This window comes from Acyrthosiphon pisum, chromosome A1 (genome assembly GCF_005508785.2).
Source record: "Acyrthosiphon pisum isolate AL4f chromosome A1, pea_aphid_22Mar2018_4r6ur, whole genome shotgun sequence".
Classification (NCBI taxonomy): Eukaryota; Metazoa; Arthropoda; class Insecta; order Hemiptera; family Aphididae; genus Acyrthosiphon; species Acyrthosiphon pisum.
The window spans coordinates 92,104,808-92,126,105 of record NC_042494.1 but is presented as its reverse complement, the minus strand read 5'-3'; the positions used below and the strand labels follow the sequence as shown (position 1 = coordinate 92,126,105).

Below are 21,298 nucleotides of genomic sequence, written 5' to 3'. Positions count from 1 at the left end.
AATTTTAGCGAAGCATGGAACAGTTCATTCTATAAATAAAATTAGTTGGATCGGCTAATCCAAGTTTCTGGAGTGTTTTGCGATCTTTGCAATTGGACGAATGTGCTAGTCATTTAAACAAAAATATAAGGAAAAAAAACCAAAATACACAAAAAACAATCCACGAAGCCTGTACACAGCACGAAAATAAAATAATTACAAATACACTATTACATGAAATAATTTGCCATACTTTTAGTTTTTAAATTTATATATTATCATTTATGACTTATAATTGACAGTGGATTTTTTTTAAAAATTCACGAAGCCTGTAGATACCACAAATTTATTATCATAACTATTATTATTATTATTATTATTATTATTTATGTCTGTTAAGTACATATTGTGTTTTGTAATAACAAATTATGTGATAATGTGATAGGTACTATATATACACACTTAAATCTATCTCAAATAGTACAAACTGTCCGCTATATTGACGGTTGTTACTAACTAAAATAGTACAAACTGTCCGCGGTTTTAATTTTTTCTAGGTGACCGTACAAAGTGTCCTACAACCCGCGTATGAACTTCCAAGACTGTGTAACGGTCCTAAAAAGCCCGGATTTGGGGGGGGGGGGGTCCAAGGGGTTCGTCGGTCGTCTGTTTTCTTCGCATTCGTCAGCTTTTCGATCAAACGCCGTGGCCGTCCTTGAGGTGTACCGACTTATATTATGTACTTACTGTTTACATAAATTAAAGCAATTATTACAACTAAAAAATATATCTTTATTGGTTTCATAATTAAGTTGGAAAAAAAAATATTATAAATAATTACAGAAATATTAAAGGTCAACTTACTATGAACTTATTTAATATTAATTCAAAATTAAAAAAAAAATATTCCTAGGAATTAAGGTAAACTCCCGGCTTTTAAGATAAATATTTTATCTATATATAACACAATAAACTAAAATTCCGTACACAATTTAACAACCTTTATATTTTTGTACTTAGTTTTTAATATTGACTGACATACCTTTACTTTGAATAAAACCATTATTAAGATTTAAGGGGATTGCTGGCGATTTTAGCCAAAAACATACCAATGTTTTGTCCGTCATACTGATCGACTTATTCGACCTAGTAATGCGATTATATTATACTTATGAAACCTGATTTGGGTTCGTTATTATATCTGCTTGAAATCCCAATTTCACCCTCCCACTCCTATTCATTTGGTTAGTATACTTTAATATTTAGACATTTTCAAACGTCGATTATACGGAATTAATATCAGAAGTTTTAAAACGTGGACTGATCGATCTCAAGTAGACATTATAATGAATTCAGATTAGTTTTCTAAAATATCATCGCATTATTCAGTTGATTGGGAAGATGGACAAAAAGTACATACAAATGAGCATAATTCTTTACCGATCAAGCACACAACGCCGAGACGGTGACTTGTACAGTGCGTGTGCAGAAGTGTTATGCTATGTTTTTTACACACAATCACACACACTAATGATCACTTACTACGAACACATTTTCAAGAGCCGCATGCAATTTAAAAATTGCATATTAAACTCCTTAAAAACTGTCTGCCACCAATCCTCTCAACTCATTGACATACATAGGTTTGCGAAATTTTTTTTTCAAAAATCGATAGGAGTTAACTGTATTTATACCACACAATAGTAGTTATATATATTAATCTAACTTTTTCGTTGTTTTTTTTTACCGTACATACCGTAGTTTTTTCAAGCCTTTATCCAAGTCTATTGATTTTATATTTATGTTACAACGATCATAGATATACTAATATAATATGGATTACGCGTCTTCCATCCCTGCTAGCTACTGTATAGCCAGGGTGCCAAGATCCTACATTATTAGAAAGAGAGAGTCAATACCTATGCATATTATATTGGGACCCAGTGGCGTATTTACGGGGGGGGGGGGGATAGATCCCCCTTGACCTTTTTTTTTGTTGTAAAATTAAGTTTACTTATTTTCTATATTTCTCAATATGATACTACTTTTAAGTTTTAAGTTGGTACCTATATCTGTTTTCTAAATGTTCTAGCCGTGGTAATTTATCCGTTTTGATATAGGTACTATACGCCACTAGTCATTCGTGGCATAAATATCGGCATAGAATTGCCATATTTGTCATTCGTGGCATAAAATAAAAACATATATCTTTTGGTGGTATGGACTTAGGGCTGTTCGATTATTTCGATTAATCGATTATTACGATTATTTTTTTTCTTCGATTATTTTACAGTTTTCATAAAATTCGATTAATCGCCAAATAAACTAAATTCGATTAATCAAGTAATCGAATTTCCGATTAATCAATTAATCGAATTTTTCGAATAAACAAGATGATTAATCGTTTTTAGCACTTTGGGAATTTTGTACTCTATTCCATTTTGAGTGGGTCTGTGTTTACTTTACACCAACACACTAATCTTCATTAAAAAAAAATCGATTAATCGGTTAATCAGTCATTGAAAAAATTGGTGATCGATTAATTATTAGTCGTTATAAAATCGAATTTTGGTTTGATTATTAATTTTCGATTAATCGAAATAATCGATAAAATGTGAAATTAATAATCGAGTGGTAAAAAAATTAATCGAACAGCTCTAGGTATGGTATACTATATTTTTGAATTCTCTGCGAATTATTTTTCATGCATGAGTGTTTATAATAAACCCGATAAATAGTCGGTAAATAAAACAAAATTACCATGAAGACTGTAGATTTACCATAGGGCATGGGTTTATTTTTAGTGACTGAAAACATTGTATTCACCTCTGAGTTACATGCTTTAGATGTTTGTGATAAAGAGGTTTATCAAAATATTCATGAACTCTTGAAAATATTTTGTACTTTGCCTGTATCAACTACTATACAATTTGTGTTAATTCTTATTTCACCTTGATCCACACTAAACTCAACAAGTAGAGGATTTTAAAAATGTTTAAATGTATATTATATTCGTATTTATTGAGTGTACCTATTATTATATATTTCATCCCCCTCCCTATCAAAATTCCTAAATACGCCACTGTTAGGACCTACAGTGAATACTATATTTTTCTAAAAATGTTGTTACCTATAATGTTGAACTTGTTTATCTCACTCGCTAATACATAATAGGTATACAGAAAATGATCTTAAGTTTTAATAGTTGTATGCTATATTTTTCTAACAATTCCGGACCTCTCTCTCTCTCTCTCTGTTATCAGTAAATGTCTTCATTACATACGACGCGCATCGGTTACAAATATTATTCACTAGTTCCTTTCAGCCTTTGGGAATAGTTCTGCAAAATATACAATATGATTACAGGAATTTCCTACGGTGTACGACCTACATTTAGAACTAATTTTCATTTAATTTATGTGTTTATGATGTTTATGATTAACAAATAATATCAGTTAACATTATTTTGATTTAATCAAAAATATTGACATACCTACATACCTTCTATAATACACTATATAAATATGGTATGATTCAGACTTGGATAATTTTTTACGAACTTAGTTTTAGAAAACGAAGATAAAGCAGCAATCAATAATTCATAAATATATTATAATACTTTTAAATATTCTGGAAGCATCAGCAATTTATTTCAAATATTGTGCCTTATAAAGCTATAAAAATGAATTAAATATTTCCGAATCGTTTTATTGTCATTAAAATTGGAACACTTCCAGTATCTAATGGTCTAGTTCTAATGCAGTTACGCAAAGCGAACATTTAGCTTAAATTAATTAAAACACTACTTCACTTTATTATTACTTCTGAAAATCGTTATTTAGAAGATTTGATGAAAATATTGTGATTTGTGAATTGCGAAGAAAACAAAGAAATTATATATTAACATTGGTCTATTTGCATCTAAAACTCCCGCAAGTAAATGATCACTTATATTTTAAATCTAATAATAAAATATATATTATTACTGTAGTAACTATATAATAATTTATAAATTATTATACAGAAATTAAGTGTATATATAAAAGTATATAAAGTATTGAAAAGTAAATAAAAGACTGGTATATTTTACCTACTCGTATTTGTGTGTTATTTTTCAAATGCTGTTAATACAGTTTGTTTTAATAGGTAACATTAAATATATGCTCGTTGTATGGTAAGATAGATAGGGTTAAGAAATAGGGTGTCAAAAGTTTGTGTAGAGGACAACTTACTGGTGTCTAATAATCTAATTTCATAGGCATAATTTTAGACTTCGGCGCCACTGCGGTAGTTCACTATGGTACAGTCTATCCATATTAATAATAATAACTGTTATCAAAACATATTACTATGAATGCCGGCGACAATTTATCATCGCCGTTTTTATTCTATAATTAAATACAATAAATTGAGTTCACGACATTTGAGTCCAGTAAATAATTTAATAGGTACTTAAGCTGTATAGTCTAAACACGATGTGATAATATGACCATTCTGAGACGTACTCATTATAGTTTATATTATCCATTTGTCATAATTATAGTTTGATAACAATTAGTAGAAATAGATAATAAATCCAATTATTACCAGTCGTGGTGTTCGTTTTATTGTATGAATAGTTTTAATAGTATATCAGTAAACACCGATAATGTTATATATTATATTACATTATAATATAATAGACACGTATATTATCCATAAATATATTATACAGTGTACATAAAACAATATTCGTTAAATTCGCCCAATACAAATTAGATATATTTATTATATTTTATACATTTTAATTATTGTTATGGGAATATCAATAATATATACGTATCCACTTAGGTATAGACTTTATTATTAGTATTCATTTTCCGGTCCCCAGTGTCTGCCATAATTATTATTGTTGTATTTTTTAATATTTTAATATACGATGTTGCATGATAGGGCCCAGCCTTGTGAAAACAGTTCACCCCCATATATAGTGATATACCTAGTATTATTAACTATTAACTGATAACTAAATACATTTTTGCGAAGACGCCCTGCAGTAGGTACTTCCCGCATTAAGTCGTTCTTTTTTCTATTTATTAAAATTGTATAATTGATGATAATACAATATGTGTAATGCATTATGCAATACGGTTTATATCAGGAAAGTCACTACCACCGCAGTTGTTATAATATCGTATCATAAAATGTATACTATATACCTAATATGGTCTAAAATAACTACTTCTCGAAGTTTATATGCATTTTATGCACAAATTGCTGTATTTATTTATTTATTTGATTAGTAGTCGTTTTTAATTGAAACGATTATACGCGGTGTGTTTTGCACCGTGGGGAGGAGGGGGGGGGAATTTCAATAAATACGACCCAGAAAAAAAAAGAAAAAAATGTTTTAGTTTCGAATCGTTTATAATAATATGACGTGCTGCATATGATATACACGTTACTAGTTATACGGTTTATAAAGAGAACAGGATGAATAACCCAAAGAAAAGTCTGATACATAATAGCCAATCATGGACTATTATACGTGTGCGAGCGTACACGTCAGTATAAACGACTCACTCTCCCGGCCGAAGGGTTTTGTTAAATGGAGTGTGCGGGGCCCCTCCACCCGACGCCCCATCCGCGTCCGCAGATGACATCCGTCAACAATCATCTCACGCATTGTCGTAAAAAATGGATGATTACATATTATACGGAATCGCCGCCGAACGATCCACGCTGTATACGAAAACCACAAAATGTCAAAGTCGGTCGAAAAATAATATAGTAAAATATAACATTATAACTAATAATATATATATATATATATATATTACATATTTATACGGCATACAGGGCGTTTGTCCCGCCGAGAAACACTTTCGAAACGGCCGCGTATATTATAATATAGGTAACACACCGCGCGACACGTCGCTCTACAACACTGTATTAATATTGTTTAACACTCGCACGGTATAGACGTACATAGCGATAATGCTTTTCGACGGCGACTGCCGATCGTGCAGAAGGAAGGAGGTATTGCGTGTGTGTGCCGCTGCTGTATAATATTATAATTTATAATATATAGGTACCGTATAGTGCTGTTTAAATAATTTGTATTAACATATTTTTCGAAAACACTGCGGAACTGTCCGGCGAACGCGTCATATTACGAAAATGTCCGTGCATGAAAATTGTGTTGAAATGATTAAAATGTTGAGTAAATCGTATCGGCAATATCGTTTACAGCATAGAAACGTAGAGGCAGACATTTGCGATATAATTTTGTCCCGCTATTTTGCTACATATTGCAGTAAGGAATAAGGAAGTGTGGTGAATCGGAGACACCCTCCAGCTATATTCAAAACAACCTCCACGCGTGTAAATATTACGGGGCATTGCGCCACGACGAATTTTACCTACACACATGTCGCACTTGTGCAACACGTGTCTACGCTACAGTTACCAATAACATCACGAGATCGACAAACTAATAATTTTCGTCGTACCTAATATGATAATATTGTACTTTTGCCGTTATATTTTAGGCTTCCGCGTCCAGCGGCCGTCATTCGTTAGTATATTTTCACACGTAGCGAAATACACGGTTTTCCACGATAAATCTTACGCAACCCGACCGAATTGCACGGTTTTCCACGAAAAATCGTAACGCACCCGACCGAATTGGTTCGCACGCGGAGCATGCACGCGGGGCTTAAACAGTGACGATAGCGATGCGGCGGCGGTGACCGGATGAATTGAATTCGTCGCCAAGGTCAAAAAGTGGAGAAATAAAACATTACCCTCCTCCGGCGGACACAACGCCGTACAGGCGCTTTCCCCGCTCTACCCTTGGGGCGTTTCAATTTTAAATGTCAATAGCCCAGAGCCTAAAATATAATTTTTTTCTTACTACACACTATATATTTAACTTAAAATAAATAAATAATCTAATTATTGATAACATAAAGATGGTATACATTAAATTCTTATATCTATTACCAAATAATAATTTTTCATTTTTTGAAAAAAAAACTGTAATAAAAGTTACTATATTTATTACAGGCCATTACACACTTTTTAATTTCGTATTCCACACTTAACATTTCGTACTACACAAAGTGTGTCGTACTACACGCAATTTTAGTCCCTGCAATAGCCCGCGAAATATAGTTTCGATAATATACTACACGGCCCCGACGTCCATCGTATTAACTATTATTATAATGTTGGATACTCATACTGCACGCTACAATACATTTATGTAAATCGTGTTTTACGGATTTCACGTTCGCGCAATACATCATAAATTATTAGGTATCGTATAATATTATTGTATTATAATATAATATCAGCTGCGAGTGTCATCGTAAACATTACGGGCTTGTGAAATTGAGTAACGAGTATGGTCTTGTAAGTTGTGACTTTCAACGTGTTACATCCGAGCACACGGTCTCAGACTTTTAATCCGAGGACATTACTAATTTATCGATTAAAATGTTAATAATGAGTGTTAAATTAATGACTCTGTACACATAATTTATTACTGCGGTTGTGTAGTGTACAGGCCCGGATGAAGTCACTTTGGGGCCCTAGGCACTTTATTCACGTTACGGAGGAATATGGAGAATATAATGTTTTGAAAATTTCGTGAGCCTCAATTTTTTCGTGGGCTTTAAGCACAGTGTTTCAGTGCCTATAATAATATTGCCAGGGGGTGGACACTTTTGGGCGGCAAGCCGATAACAGAAAATCATTCGCCATTTTATTTGAGGTGGTTTTATCAGTTTTAATTCAAGATGAGAAACATATTCCAAACAACATTACAGTTTACAAATCACTAATCAGTCTAATCACTAGTTAAAATTGATAAAAACTACCTCAATTAAAATGGCGGCTGATTTTTTGTTTGGTCCTTATTCTATATCCTATTATTCTTTTCTGTGATATTGCCTTTGCGGTAATACGGCACTGGTAGTCGCAGGTAGTCAAATCTATCGTAGCTCGTACTTACTGTTGTGACGCTATTTACCGAATCAAATGAAAACAAATCGTTTAGGTACACTTCAAGTCAGTTAACTCAACAAGTTATTACATGGAGGCACTGGCTTTGGCTTTTGTTACTTTGACAAAATATCACATAATAGATACGCCAATGCGATGGTTGGGGTATTTCAATATTTTACGAGTAGCCATGTATCGAAAATATGACTTGCGAATTTCCAAAAATTCTACAACTGGCATTAATGCATTATATATACTTGATTTTTTATAAAAACTATCTGAATAACCCTGGTTATTTTAAGGGGATTCGATACCGTGATTTTCGGTTTTTGTCAAACACACGCACAACATAGTATTTTAGACGTGGTTTTTTCCAAACATTCCAATAGATCCATTGAAGCCATAAGAATTCCGAAAACAGAATTTGTCGTTAAGTCTACTTAAAATCGACTTTCTTACATGTTTGATATTATCCCCCAAATTCCTAAAAATGTCATATTAAAAAAGAGTATTTAAAAATTGTCGTATTTTAATTTTTGGAGAAGTTAAAATCAAAAAATTAAAAATGTGGTAAAGTCGATTTCAAGTAGACTTGACGAAAAATTCAAATCTGTTTTTAGAATTCTTATCGCTTCATTAGATCAGTTGTTATAATCATAGATAATAAATATATCTTAATTATCAATGGTTATAATAGGCAAAGAACCAGTCTATATCGCGTGTGTGTTAGACATAAACAGAAAATTACGGTATCGAATCCTTAACTATTAATTATAACAAATTATAATATTAATTTAATTCCCTATTTTTAAATAGGATGTGTGGTAAATACATCGCAATTAATTAACATTAACCTATAAAGCTATACCTTAAGAACAATATCAATAAATGCTGCTGTATAAACATTTTATTGGATTTACTAATGACAATAATTAATACACATAATACATAACCATTATGTTTATTACAATTACATATAAGTCGTAGGAAGTTAAGTTCATATTATTGTGTGCATACATACATGCCATGAATGAAAATATGGAAATATACAATTGAAATCACTAAAATAAGCATTTAAAAATTGGTATAAATAATAATTGATAGCAAGGAAAAAACATACAAAATGTAATTAATGGGGTTGAAAGCGGTCATTTATTTGTTTTGTCAAATATGGCATACGCGTGCAAATGTTGAAGAGTGTACATATTAAGAATATATTTGTTTTCTCTTTTCAACGTACCGATTGATCTAGTTAAGTGATAAGAATTCTGAAAATTAATTTGAATTTTTTGTCAAGTATACTTGAGAGTTGAGATTGACTTTCCAACATGTTTTATTGTATCCACTTAAATCCACAAGAAGTTATATTTAAACATTTTTATATTTCAATTTTTGGAGAAAACATAAATATGTGGAAAGTCGATATCAGGTATTCAAGTAAAACTCGTAGCATATTCAATATTGTTTTCAGAATATTCTTATCGCTATTATTTTTTTTATAGATTAATCGATACGTTGGAAATAAAACACATTTACATAAGCTAAATAAATAATACCAAATTATTCGTATATATTTTGTACTACGACACTCAACATTTTACTATAAATGTTTCAGGGTCACCCTCCCCACCTAAGCGTATTTCATTTTTGCCAACCTGCCTCTAAAACTGCACTACCCTAAATTGCGCACAACTGTGTTAAAAAAATAAGGAAAATCACCGATTTCATTCCCCTTATAATATGAATATTGCTGCATTTACCTTAAGCATTGCAGTAAACTAAAAGGGATTTTGACATTTTAAATAAAAACAAATAACGGCTATCAGCCATGATTTATCCTGTGTAGGCTTTTCGGGAGTCGGGACCAAAACAATATTATTGTTTGAGGACGGCCTAACATCGACACGATTGATTTTTTACACTTGCAAAATGCGAAGTTCTTGCTATTTGTATGCTGACATTTTTATCAATGAATACATTTTAACATACGCGAAATAGGTTCTACTTTACTAAAGCATACAATTTAAAAAAATTCTTAATGATTCTGTATAGGCTGTACCTAAAATACAATTGTATTCAAAAATAAAATAAAGAATTATATCATATTATAATTATTGATTGTTTATGCTATTTTTACGTGATGTAGGTATAAAATAAAATTACAACGTTGTTGACCAAAATATAACCAACATTTGTAAGCATATATTTGGTTATTTTAGTATTTTAATTGCATACTTTAACGTTTTAGTGCATAATGCATATTTTGATAGTTGGAAATAACGTAGGCACATAAAGAAATAATTGTCGTGAGCAAAAGTAAAAAATTATCAGGTTTGCGAGTTCAAGTCGTTCGAAACCAAATCCTTATGAGTTATGAATATTATGATTAATAATATAATTTAGATTACGACAGGCTATACAGAGTGTATAGGCTAAAGTACCTACATTACAAAACATATCTACTAATTTTATACAGATCTTATATTTTATGACTATGGTAATAACTAATAACTACTAGTAATAACGATTAACTAATATTCATGTTAAACGTATGAATTATGGTTGTAAGCAAATTTTTGCAGTGAAAGCAGTGTATAATAATATGATATTACGATGTATTGTTAAACCGTCAAACTGACAAGCTTTGAAATTTTAAATCTATATTTTAATTGTAATTGTGCCTATTTAATAAAATAATGTTGTGTTGTCATTATAAGTTATATAAGCTATAATTTATAAGTAATTCGATAATTTAAAAAATTAAAACACATCGATTACAAATGTCATTAGTTCATTTGTTTTATTATACGTTATTTATATTAAAGTTCACTCCAATAGTCATTACATTATTATTTATTTTATTGCAATTGATGTGTACAGTTATTACTCATTACTTTATTAAATAACAAAATATTATGCCGTTTAGAACGTTTTAAAATATGATATATTTATAAGTTTACAACAAATAAGTGTTATTTATAAGTCCTCATTCATAAATATCGTGTATTCGTGTCATTAAATATTTTTCAATTCTCGTGTATTAAACAATACACATGATATTATAGTAATATTACATTGTTATAATATATTACCAACATTTCTATTTTTGACTTACCAAATAATTTTCTCTAAAATAAACATTTGTCCGCGTTATAGATTAGAAGGCCAATGTCCCATCAGTTTAATACAATGTTCATATTTTGTAATCGTGACGCTTACCATTATTAACAATGCTTAATAATATTATATATTATTATATTATTATATTATTTTATACAGTACATATTATTTTGTATTATATCGCACTATCACACTAAAATAAATATTTTTATATCATTTATATCATTTGATAGTAATTCATGTCGAAGAACACTATTCCGATAAACGTACCAAGGCGTACTCGAGCTGTCCCTTTTCGGTCTTTTCTACACCTCCCCCCACCCTCTACATTTTCTCGGTATGCGGCGGCAAGTCTGTAACAACAACAACAACAACAACAACAACGACGGCAACGCGAGATCCCGAGGGCCTCTGATCGACGGGAGAGTGGGGGGGGGGGATAAAGTCAAGACCGGTCGGCGTGAACAATTGTTGACAAATAAACATAACAAATCGATGGGGCACTGTTTATGTGCTGTTTCGGGAATCCCGGGCGGCGGGCGTGAGCCGAGACGGAAGAAACGAAAAAAAAAAAAAATAACGATCTACGCGGAGAAAAGAAACGGAGAAAAAAACGTGTGCACACATAATCGAAATATTTTTAATCGAAAAATAGTGGGGAACGGTGGCCCGCGGTCGCAATACGCACAGACGTCCACAGTGCGACGTTCTCGGTTGTCCCGACACTTACACGTACCGCCCGTTCGTGTACATCATATTATTAATAATATTGTTATATTATACCGACCGTAAAATAAATCGTAGCGACCGCGAAGACCACGTTGTTGTAGAATTAATATTCAGCGCCGACATCAGCCCAGTTCCGTTTGACGGACACCAACACATTCATTTATTTTTTATATTTTTATTTTTTTTTATTTTACGTAGGTACATAATATCGTTAACATATAGGTACCTCCTATATTATCGTTTATTGTAAACCGACATGTCGGTTGGTCGTCGATTAACATAGCGGTTATCGTCGATTATTACTCCGTTGCGAGTGTTATCGTTTTTGCCAAAAATACCTCGCGAAACATTTTTTCCGCCGCGTCTCCGTCTCGAGTGTGTAGCGAGTGGTGCGCCGCTGTTCCCGTCCGTCTTGCGGGAATTGTAATTATAATATTATTGTTATTTCACTAAGTTTATATTGTTTATATATTATTTTATATATATTTTGTTTCGTCGACTATTGCGCGTGCGTGCGTTCGATTGCCGTGATTGTGTGTGGTGCACGCGAGTGTGCCGCAGCCGCCACCACCGCCGAGGAGGAGGAGGAGGAGGACTTCAACAGTGCACTGGTAAATTTAGGAAGATAAAAAAAAATCGTAAAACATCCGTCGTGTGTTACATAACAAGTGGTCGTCGGGAGTCGTCCCGTTAGGTTTTTTTTTATGGGGAAAACACAAACGGTGTGAGCCGTAGGTATAATAATATTATTAAACAAAACACACCACCAACGGCACCAACCGTGTACACGATCTGCGTCTTGTAAAACGCGGTGTAAAAATCCGACGGCTCCTAACTCGCGTGAGTGTGAGTCGTAGTGTGTGTGTGTGAGACGTGTGTGCGCGCGCGCTCGTGTGTGATATCCAGAGTAGACGACGCGCCGTAGTCGTGTCCAAGGACAACACATCTTATACCGCGTTCAAGGACACGATTTCCAAGGTCGTGTTTTCTCCCCAACCGAACAACAATCGTCACCACGCCGGCACGCCATGATCGTTTATACACAATATAATATTCGTAATGACTAAAATAATCGTCAACAGCACCGTACTCGGCGTTCGCAAAAATCACTTACCCGTTTTTTTTTTGAAAAATATTTAATATTACGACAATTTTTGTTTTCATTCCGTTCTTATTTGACTCTCGGAACGCACGACTCGCGCACACAACGACACGGTTGTCCATGATCTCTGCAGTCGCTCTGACCAGTTAAAAAAATGTAGCGCTCAATAATATTGTTATTATAATAACAAGCGTTAACCTAACATTAGTGCATTACACATTACTATCATAACTTACTATAGTAACTACGACGTGCGTTTGAGGTCCACTGTGGTTTTATTTCTTTTTAACGAGACCAGCTGCAGCTGATAAAGAGCGATTAACGATGTTCGCCGAGAATGCGATTGATAACGACGTTCGTTTTTGTGTCAGTAGCCGGTTACTGCAGTCGTTATTCGTTACGGCCGGTCGCGTTATTAATATATATTTTGTACTATACCCGTGGAATATAGGTTTTACTTTTTAATTATTTCGCCAGTGTCTTTTTATAAATGAACAATATTTAAAAACGCAACGGGTGTTATTTTCATATTAAGGTAGTTGTTTCCGACTCGACGAAATAATATCACATCGGGAAAAAAATACCAAGTGGAGTCTCGTTTTCCAGTGTTTGATTCATTTAATATCCTCTTATTGATTATTAATCGATTAACCGACGAGGATAACTTACAGTACCTATGTACAATTAATCGTTCACTTTGATACGGGATCGATTCCATTGTCTCGTCGAACGAAATTCACGGTGAGAATCCGAGTGCTATTTTTTAACCGCTTGTAATAATTATTAACACGGGTAAGTCTTTCTATCTGATGAGGGCCTTTCTTACAATGTCCGGTTAAAGTTAAATGACACTTAACCGGCCGAATTCTGCCGGTAATAAAATCTGTTATCAGTTGGTTAGCGTTAACCGATACTTTACCGGACATTGTAAGAATTAGTTTTCTTTTATAAGTTGTAGATTAGATTTTTTTTTAAATATTTTCATGATCCTGAAAGGCTAATATTTGGACCATGTTACGAGTTCATCATGATGATCGATATGTACCTATGGTGGCTATGTAATTTAAGATTTACGGTTTGTTGTCAGATGTCAACACGATAACACGTCATGTGTGCTAAAACAACGCGTTGACTGAAAAAATAGTTACGCTGTTGCGGTTTTTATGTTACACACTTACACCAACAATTAAGTTTTGTTGATTTTTGTGTGTGAAATATAAATTTGTAAATATAAATATAACCTTGAAAAAAAATATATAAGGCTTAAATGTCCAATATTTGTTTTAGACTTAAGGAATAGTGGTAAATCAAAATCTTAGCCCTGCATTTTTACTTACCACACTTACTACAAATGTGTATTAGGTATAAAAGAGATTTGATCGTATTAATTATTCTCCCTCCCCCGATATATTCGTATATAATATATTGTGCGGGTTTTCTATCGAAACATAGAATATCGAAGTCCGTACTTATTATACTCGTTTGATATAAATATTGTTGTTTTTATCGTTTTTACCCAAAAGCACGAATATATATGACCATAAATAAAATTGTAGAGTGGTTATAATTTTTTCATAGTAATGTGACAAAAAAAATATTGTTTTTTGTCAAGATGCAGTACAGTAGGTATCCCTAAAATAATAGTAATAAAATCGACATTTTCATTGCTTAGTAATAACAATAATATCTAGGGCCCGGATTTATATGCAAATGCATGTTCTTCTACAATTCACCTAGAATAATTTTGATTATAAATGTCGACGTTTCGTAATGTGTAGATTCTATGGTTCAATTTTTTTTTTTGCATATTTTTGCATATTTGAATGAAAATGCATATTTATTGCATATTTATTGATAGTTGCATTAATGTTGCATATTCTACCATTCATAGAATTTACGTCTGTAAAGATACCTACTGTCGATTGTAAATAACACATTATACATCGATAAGTAATCGTCAATCGACATCATCGTTATCGACGGCCGACAAATGACGACAAATATTGGATTTTCTGGTGGAAAATTTATTATTACCCAAACACGTCAAACAATCAAAAAATCGATGGTATAATCAACGGCGAGGTAACTGAATGTGATGAAGACGAGGAACTGTCAGTTGAAGATTTATCGAGTTTTAAATATGCACCAATTGTATCTTGTGACGTGGAAAGAAGTTTTTCCAAGTACAAAAGTATGCTACGAGATAATCGTAGGAGTTTTCAATTCGAAAAATTGAAATCCATATTTATTACTTCATGCTGGTACTCATCCAATAATAATAATTTAATAAAATAGTAATACTTTAATTAATTTATAACACTTTTATACTTACACAATGTCATTAAAAATGTTATTTTGCATTTTTTTATTAATAAACAATTTGTATACATAATATATTGTTAATTTGTAAAAAAAAATCATTTTGCATATTTTTTGCATATTTATGATATGAATCTGCATATTTTATAAATTTTTATTGTATATAAATCCGGGCCCTAATAATATCATTATAGTCTCATAAAAAACCAAAACAATCGACCTACAACCGACTTGCGATAGATCCTTCCCGTGTCAATCGGTTGATAAAAAAAAATCAAAATTGACATTTTTCAGACTAAAAACTCGGTCGATTTGAAAATAAATCGTACAGAAACACGATTACTGCCGCGTAAAGTATATCATAGGTAGTATTTGTACAATGTACAACGCCGTGTGTGAGACCCCAAACCCACGCCATTGGAGGAGACGCGAACGAAAAGGAACCGCCGAGAGGACTATAATAATAATAATATTTACGACGCAGTTTATTATTATTGTTGTTGTTGTTGTTGTTGTGTGCCGCTACGGTTCAAAATTCTTGTAATCCGACACCCTCCTCTAAACGTAATACGCAGGGACAGGAATGTCTAAAAGGTGTGTTCACTACGATACGCGCGGTGGTGGTGTGAAACCTGCCTAACGACACTGAAAATTCGTAGCACGAAAATATTACTGATCAACATTTAACATCGACAACCGTTGATGTTACATAACATTATACCGTTTTTCGACCGCGGTAACCCGTTTTCGTGGTTAGCGTGCAATAGATACGAAAAACGAACCAACAAACAAACCAATTGTCGCTCGCACCTAACCTAGTCGTTAAAGTCAGATATTATGTACAATGTACTTATGTTCCGGTACGATGCCGGTGATTTTTGATTTTTTTTGTTATTTGTATACCTCTTCATAATAATTATCATATTATTATAATATAATTGTTACGGTTAAAAAAAAACCCCCATGAAAAATACAAACAATGATAATATAATATAATAACAGTGAAGTATACCTGGGTATTATATTATCTGATTTTTTACGTTTTAGTCAACGATGATGTTCCGTTTTCGTACAGTGTGCACAGATTATCGATGTTTACAGCGTGGTTTTTCGTGTTCGTGCGAGCGCCAGAAAACACGAATAACGTGTCGTATTACTCGTCCTCGTAGGGTAAATGTGTTTGGGCGCGTCGTCGCCGTCGGTAAATATCTGTGAGATCACAGTCAGCAATAACACTCGGAAGACTTAGGGACGCCACGCCCCCATTTTTTGTGTAAATTAGTTATTTTTAATAGTAAATATTTTTAATTAGCCTGAAGCTTACTAAAATAACGTTATTTGTAAGCTGTGGTGAGCTGTGCTGTGGTGTGTGCTGAATTGTGTTAATGCTGTTTATGTTACTTCGTTGGCAATGGGCAATAATTTAATACCAATGTTTCTACAATATAAATTAAAAAATTAGCGTTATCAGTCTGAAACCGTATAATAAGTTGTATCTCACATAATATACAAAATATATCGAGCTAGATTTCCATTAGCCGCCTGACCGCCATCGAATGAATATATTATTTTTAATTTTCTGCTTGCGTTCAAGTGTTATTCAGAACCAATGATTATTCGGTACTACTTAAGGGTCCCGGTGCCAGTTTTTCAAATTTTCCACAATTCTATAAAATTTCAAAATTAAATTTTATATTTTAGTTGCTACCTCAATTATAAGACTTTTCCACTAATCTACTACCCGATAACTATTTAGGGGTGGTTGATAGGGTGTATAATATCGAAAAAAATGACTTTACGGGAATAACTCTCAAGCTTTATAGAATTGTCGGATTTTGATGAGTATTTTTTTATCTGAAAGAAGAAGACTTCCTACAGCCCGCATCGATCTCTGATTTTGTATTTTATTTTAAATAATAGTATAAAATAATTTATAAAAAAAGCTAAAAATTGTCTTTTTTTTTTAAAGACTTATAATTAAGTTTGAGATGAAAATATCGAAAAAGGAATTCGACGCGGGCTGTAGAATATTCTCCTCTATTAATAAAAAAAAAATTATCAAATTTGGTTAACTCTACAGGACAGGATCATTATTCCCGTAAACCGTGTTTTTGAGGTCAAAATCACATTGGCACCGGGCGCCTTAATTGTAAAATACACAGAATTTATACTCTGGCGACTGACGTAAACCTATCGTTTCGTGGTCTTCAAGCATGAGCAGAACTACTCGGTGTCTTTAAACTGAGTAACTTCCATGAGCCAAGTGGGGTGGGGGGGGGGGGGGGGGAGAGCTGATAGGGAATGCAGTTCTTTTTCTTTTTTAAATTCTTTATATAAGACGTGTAATTAATAATTAGATCATTTTGAATAATATAAAATTAGTAGAACTAATAAAAATGTTCATAAATACAAGATCAATAGAACTGGGACAAGGCTAGGTAGCTACCACCCCAAGTCCTGCTTATGTGAATACGTGACTTCAAAGTATTTCGTTTCCAAAAGGTTTGTGTTTTTATTTATGTTTCTTGTCCGTTATGTTGGTTTAACCGGAATACTTGATGGTGTGCGTCTTCGGGGCTAATCGAGTTTGAAATCTGATTAGTGATTACTCGCTGATTAGTATAACAGGTTGCGCGCCGCGGAGTAACAAGTGTCTAAACTTCGCCCAAACTATATTGTAATTATATTATACATGTGGCTGTCGCTGTAAGAAAGGCCTCATCGGATAAATACCCACTTGTGGGGAATTATTGTTGTTAACGTGTATAGTTTTTTGTGAGGTTAGAAAAATCATATTGTTCCACATCATTTATTGGAATGTTTAATTGTAGCGTCATCTTCTAACAATAATTATCATAAACCAAAATAATGTACAGTCAAGACAATATTGAATATGGTAACCATATGCCATTTACCATTTTAATAATAATATATATTTTATACACATCGTTCGTAGAAACGTATCAATTTGTACTTTGATGGAGATGCATTCAATGCGAATACCTTGAATTACCTTTGCACAATGCCTTGGTAATTTCAACATTATGTTATTTAATAACAAATTCCGCATGTTGGCAAAATCAGCGTAAACGTAAATACTAAATAGGTATAGGCATATTTCGGCATGTTTAATATTACATTCAAAAGAATTTCATTTTCAGAACTCTCGGAAATTAAAACGTTATCTATAATAATATTTTAATAATGGCATCATGTATATTCAGGTATTATAAGTATTAGGTAGGTATATAAGTATTTATAGCAATGAAAGCTTATAGGTTTAAAATAATGTACCAGCTAGTATCAGATCTATGATAATACCTCGGTCCGCAATACATCATATTATTTTAATATTTTAAATCCATCATGGTATATATCCGAATTTATAACAAAATGTATCATTAAATTAATATTGTAATTTCCAAAATTCACATGCCATTAAATATAAATTTCGTTTAAAGATCGTTGGCCCAGAAAATCATTTTTTTATAAACTTATTAGCTTATTGTGAGGCAGTTTGAAAGTTGAGATTGTAAATATCAGTAAATACATTTTTTGTTTTATTCATTTAAAATGATTCATTGATTTTTGCTTCATTTGAAAGATACGTTTTTCGTGATTTATTTAATGTTGATATTTGTTTATATATTATAAGTTATAACTAATATAACCAACTATATGACCCTCCCCCTCTATTAAATTGATACTTATTTTACTTTTATTTTTGTACTTTTTAGTTTTTATGGAACACGTTTTTGTATAATTCCATATTGTTTTTTAAATTTACAATATTAAACTACAGCTAACATAATCTGTACCAAGAAGAGCATTAAATGTGGTTGCCAGTGGTTACCTATGAAAAATGAACATAAAGAATAAGAAATAAGTAATTAATTGTTAAAATTACCAAAATGGGGGGGGGGGGGGGGGGTTGACCAATCATTATCAGAACTCAACACGATCTCGTTAAAAATGTTCATGATTAATCTAATAATTGGACCTAATCAATTAATGATTAACTTAGGAGTTATTAATTCAAGTGATTAAATATTTTTTGTACATATTTTAAGCAATGTTTACATTTTCATATATATATTTTACCTGCAGTATCTGATAAATATCAGTCATCAGATAAATGTAAAACTTAAATTATTAAAGTTTATTTTTATAATAAGATAGCAAATATTATTTATAATGAAAAATACTAACGGAGTTTTTTTTATTTGTATAAGTTTTGAACATAATATATAAATCATAAACGTCTCCAAGTAAATATTAATATTCCGTTCACGTGGATTGCACTAAACAGTTAAATTAAATTAAATCAAGATTAAATCTACAAACAATGAATTAGGATTTTCCTATTTTTTGCATTAACGTCATTCGTCATTTAAATAATTCATATTTAGTCCATTGGCTCAAAGAAAAAATTGTGAAATCAAATTATTTTTCTGATTTATTCAGATTTTAGATAGTTAATAGTTATTTATTTATTAGTACCTACTTATTTTTATACTAATACGTATTCAATTAACAAAATATTTATGTTCTATAATATACCTAGTGGCCATAGAGGTTTATCTAGAAAATCTATTGAAAATTCATTTGAATTCAGCTTTTAAATATTCCTATACAAATTAACTATTTAGTATACGTTGTGACTATATATATGTCTATATAGTGTGTATACATACAATATAAACATAACATAATATTATAAACATCTTGTACAGGTACTAATGGTATATCTATTAAGTAAGATTATGTAATATATTAGGTTTAACACGTTTTTATTAGTATATTACAATTTATATCATGATTAAAATCGTTTTACTTAGGTACTTTGAAGTTTTCTAGTGTCATATTGCTGTCCATCTTGAAGTATGTTGATGAGTGATGATTATTTTAAACGGCACCTAATATAATATAATGTTATAATTTATAACAAATAATTATATTATTTAAGTGCATATTGTTTAAAACAGTAACCAGTAATAGGTACCTATTATATATTATGTAATTCATAAACAAACTGAACAAAAATAATATCGAAGAATTTGCGCTCTAATTCGTTAATCCTTGTAAATTTTCTGCCGTGTGTGTTTAGTATTGTTGTTGCACTTATTGGTGAAAATGTATTGTTATTTGCTTTAACCTAAATACTTGCAGGCTCCAGCATTTACTCATAATAATATGGTGTTCCGTAATTGCATAATGCAGTCGTTCAATTCTATGTGACTTGATTACTTACAATTTGTTGTCGTATTTTCCAAACAACTTTGACAACATTATTGGAAAACGTTTATTGTGAATAACATTGAATTTTTTTCAAGAATCGGGAAAAAAGTCACCGACCTTGTATTTTTTTTCGTTTTCCGGAACATTTTCAAATCATTAGGTTCTTTTTTTTATTGCCGAAAAAAATATGTATTGTTTTCGTTTTTGGATATACCTTGGGTTTTTTGGGTGGGTCCTTGGATGTGCACGTGGTCCATTCAGTGGTAATGTAATATAATATATTATACGATCGGAAGTAATGTTTTTTTTTTTCGTGACAGCCTATGTGGACGGGAAATAGATGAAGGGTAATCTACACAGCCGTTGTTTGTGTTAACTGGAAAAAACGGACGTCCTCATAATACGTATGCAATTAATGTGCATACGCTTTGTTGCTCAATTTGTGTGATTTAACATTTTAATGTGGTTTACATGACGAAACAGCACGTCTCGTTTCCAGAGTGTGATCTAAATTTTATTTTATTATTCTTCCTGATCGACGGATTCCGTTCCGTCGTAACTCGTAAAATATACATTATTTTGACCATTGTATTCTCGTTGGTCGATGCACGGCGATTTTTGGTGGTTATCGATGCGTACCTCGCTCAAGCCCTGATTAAGATAATTTTGGGCCCCGGGGTCAAACAATTTTAGGGGCCCATAAATATAATCAAAATATTGGTGACCCACAAATAAACATATTTCAGAGATAAAATGTATTTTTACTTTACAGGTATATTATTATATTTCACTATTTTCATTGTTAAAATACTTTTTTATAAAATG

The 21,298-nt window shown here is 31.9% G+C and overlaps 1 protein-coding gene across 3 annotated transcripts in view; it reads left to right on the top strand.

The window, feature by feature from the left end:
• Positions 1 to 21,298, top strand: part of LOC100167336 (synaptic vesicle glycoprotein 2B) — a 90,411-nt gene that overhangs the window by 48,376 nt on the left and 20,737 nt on the right. Inside the window, exon 1 of one of the 3 annotated variants that reach the window (XM_003247228.4) lies at positions 11,782 to 12,425. The exons of 1 other annotated variant lie outside the window; for it this stretch is intronic. The gene's annotated coding sequence lies outside the window, so the exon portion shown is untranslated. Of the gene's footprint in view, positions 1 to 11,781; positions 12,426 to 13,276; positions 13,658 to 21,298 lie in introns of those variants that run through there. One more of the 3 variants, XM_003247229.3, reaches the window with a different exon arrangement.